Source organism: Mandrillus leucophaeus, unplaced genomic scaffold (assembly GCF_000951045.1).
Source record: "Mandrillus leucophaeus isolate KB7577 unplaced genomic scaffold, Mleu.le_1.0 Scaffold170, whole genome shotgun sequence".
Lineage (NCBI taxonomy): Eukaryota > Metazoa > Chordata > Mammalia > Primates > Cercopithecidae > Mandrillus > Mandrillus leucophaeus.
In genome coordinates, this window is record NW_012101699.1 from 988,449 (window position 1) to 992,271 (window position 3,823).

The 3,823-nt window shown below is 38.8% G+C and overlaps 1 protein-coding gene across 1 annotated transcript in view; it reads left to right on the forward strand.

The window, feature by feature from the left end:
- The first annotated feature begins 3,626 nt into the window (after window positions 1-3,626).
- Window positions 3,627-3,823, forward strand: part of RNF130 (ring finger protein 130) — a 107,738-nt gene continuing 107,541 nt past the window's right edge. The window contains exon 1 of the mRNA XM_011976856.1: window positions 3,627-3,696. The gene's annotated coding sequence lies outside the window, so the exon portion shown is untranslated. The remainder of the gene's footprint in view (window positions 3,697-3,823) is intronic.

A 3,823-nucleotide genomic window follows, 5' to 3' on the forward strand; every position in this document is an offset into this window, starting at 1 on the left:
TGGGCAGTGTGTGAAGACTGAGTGTGAAGTCAGTCCCCTTGAGGTTTAGTCTCCCTTTCCTTGATTCTCTAGGGGTCATTTTGTGTCCGTCCCACATGGGCCTGCTCCAGGTTTTCTCAGGGGGATGGGGTTGGGGGTGGGGGATCCTACAGGTGGTCTGAGTCTGGCTTTGTACCAAGGGTCTTCACACACATATGCCGTTTTTCAGTCCAGCAAATATTAATTGAAATCCTGTGTGCCAAGGCATTGGTGAAGGAGAGGCAATAGCAGTGAACAAAACAGATTTAAAAAAATCCATCTCTATAAAGCATAGCTTCTACTGGGGATCTTTATAAGTTAGTCTGCCTGTCAATAGTTTCTAAACCTATGGGTTTATATAAATCTAAATCTGCTGTTGCAGCAGGAACGTAGGAATTTATTTTAGAAACAGAAGTGGTGATATGTGTCTGTTAAAATTATTCGTGTTTAAGAAAATGATTTAAAATTGGAATACTTGGATATTTTACATTATAATCTTGATTTAATGAGTTTCACAGTTTTTTAGTTTTAGAAAAAATAGTGCATCCTTACGACTTTGATGCTCTTATAATTTTGAATTGAGGAGAATTCTTGACATGTTTATTGAGGACTTACTATGTGTTGACACTAAGCAAAGTAATGTTCAGATTACACACAAAGTTATGAGACAGGTCCTGGTCCAAAAACAGCTGTGGCCAATTCATGTGAAATTCATGAAAATTTGTTTTGAGGGTGTTTGATAGAAATGAACATAAAGACAAAAGAACTTTATAGTTTTCCTAGAGTTTAACATGATGGCTCATTTTAAAGCTGTGGATTGATTTATGAAACCAGAAACCTTTCTGTCTGCTTTGCAGTGCTACTATCACGTGTGAATTTCTGAATAAGATTTATTTGTCCTATCCCTTTAAAGAACAAATAGTCAATTTTTTTTTTCTTAGGCACTTTGGTATTTTAAAAGTATATTTTGGCAAGTGCTATACTTCACGTAGTATACTTTATGAGATACTTTATGAGATACTTTATGAACAAGTCTACTTTAAAAATATGTCTTTGCCATTAAGTGGAATGCATTGGTGGGTGTAGAATCATTTGCCTGGGGCTAACAAATTTTATATTTTAACTGGTAAAGAATTTGTGTTTAGAAACGGAGTTTTGAAGGAACGTGTCGTGTATTTATGCACAGATCACCGTTGCTTCTTTATTACTTACTCAAATAGTAAGCTTAGAACTAGGAGCAAACTATTTAGTACCTCTGCAGAGCAGCCTAGCAGGGTCTGTTGTGGAGCAGACATTGTAAATGTGCTTTCTGTGTGTGCACACTAACTTTTTGTTTGAGCCCGGAGTGGGGGTTGGGAGAGGAGAAAGCCTGTGTTGGTGATGTGATTATGTATGCAGATGTGCTGCTGGGGAAGAATTTAGTATCGGCCACTTCTTGCTTTGCATAGAAATTTTCAGGATTGGATGTTACACCCTTAGAGAATAATTTTACCAAATAATAAACCTTTTTTTGTTAACTTGCTTAGGGATGCAATAAAACTCAAAAAAGTGAATCTTAGGTTTTTATGTTTAAAAATGTAATCCTATTAGATGACGCCTTTGATGGTTCCTTTAACGAATCTGAAATTGGTTTTTAGAAATTCTCATAAACAGTGGAGGAGATTGATGTGAAAACAAGATTTGGGTGAAAGGGGTCATGTAATGTTTGAATTTATAACAGCAAAGGCAGGGGCTATTGGATGCAGATTTCAAAATATTCAGAGAAAAAGGAGATATGATCATGGGAGCAGGGTCTCTGAATATTCAGAAGGAGAATTCAGAAAGAGCTGGAGGCTCTAAAAATCAAATTTTAACATAAATAGCCTGGCAAGAGAAAAGTGGATATATATAATAAATTATATTTATGTTGAACTTTACAGCTTATAACATGTTTTTACATACTGTTTTTCCTTCACATTTGAATGATTATTTCCATTAGCCTATAAATGTTTGAGTATTTTTTAAAAACCGCTTAATCTCTCCACCAAATCCCTATCCTGCTACCACCCCATTTCTCTCTTACAGTGAACCTCTAAACATTATCTACATTTACTGCCTCTGATTTTTCCTCCTCCCGCTCTTCTCTTTGTGAAGGTCTTCTGTTGCCGTGCCAGTGGTTTTGATAAAGATGTGGCATGTATAACAGATATATTTGATAGCAGGGTCAGAATTGCAAAGATCTTAATGTGTAGAATGATGAGCTATATAGCTTTAAAAAATTAATAGGAATAAAGACGTAGATTTGGGTTTAAAAAAGTCACCGTGGAGGGGAGCAGAAGGAGCTGAGGGCTAGCTACCTGTCAGATGACAAAGCTTGTGAGCTCTCACTGACCTCACCCCACCTTGCCCTGTCTAATCTTGCGCTGCATTTGGGCCTCAAGACTAGATAACTTCTAAGATCCCTCCCACCTTGAACAAAGTGTGACTGTAAATTAGTAAAGACATGTCTTTTATTTTATTTTAAGGACAGGGTCTTGCTGTGTTGCCCAGGCTGGAATGCAGTGATGTGATCATATCTCACTGTAGCCTCGACCTCAGGGAGTCAAGTGATGAGTCCTCCTGCCTCAGTCTCCCAGGTAGCTGAGACTGCAGGTGCACACCATTATACCTGGCTAATTTTTTTTTTTTTTTTTGAGAGACAGAATTTTGCTCTTGTTGCCCAGGCTGGAGTGCAATGGCGCGATCTTGGCTCACCGCAACCTTCGCCTCCCGGGTTCAAGCGATTCTCCTGCCTCAGCCTCCCTAGTAGCTGGGATTACAGGCATGTGCCACCACGCCCTAATAAGCCAAACCTTATCAGAGGGCTAATTTTTTGTATTTTTAGTGGAGACGGGGTTTCTCCATGTTGGTCAGGCTGGTCTCGAACTCCCGACCTCAGGTGATCCGCCCGATACCTGGCTAATTTTATAAATTTTTTGTAGAGACAGGGTCTCACTGTATTGCCCAGGCTAAGACAAATCTTTTTAAACAAACTTGCTAGACTGTACCCATTAGGGAGAGTGTTGTTCTTGTTAAACCAATCATATTGGGAAGGTGTATTAGTCTGTTTTCATGCTGCTGATAAAGACATGCCTGAGACTGGAAAGAAAAAGAGGTTTAATTGGACTTACAGTTTCACGTGGCTGGGAGGCCTCAGAATCATGGTGGATGGCAGAAGGCACTTATATGGCAGCAGCAAGAGAAAATTAGGAAGATGCAGAAGTGGAGACCCCTGATAAAACCATCCAATCTGGTGAGACTTATTCACCACCATGAGAGTAGTATGGGGGAAATGCTCCCATGATTCCAGTTATCTCCCATCGGGTCCCTCCCACAACGCTGGGATTTATGGGAGTACAATTCAAAATGAGATTTGGGTGGGGACACAGAGCCAAACCTTATCAGAGGGTGTGTGTATGTGTACACATATATGCACATATTATGCAGCAGTGAAGACATTAAACGTTATTAGCATGACAGTGTTTAATGTTTGTGATATTACCTTTTTGATTGAACAATTTTATAAAGCCTGCAATAGGTAACATTTTTATCGTTGACAAAAATTTAGATTTGAATTTGATAAAAATTTTAGATTTGAATTTGGACAATAAATAAAAGTTATTCAGAGGCAATTGTGAATAAGATATCTGCTTAAGCAAGGCAATGAAAATTTTGTTAAAGAAAAGAAGGAAGGAAACTTAATTTTTTTTTTTTTTTTTTGAGATGGAGTCTCGCTCTGTCACCCGGGCTGGAGTGCAGTGGCCGGATCTCAGCTCACTGCAAGCTC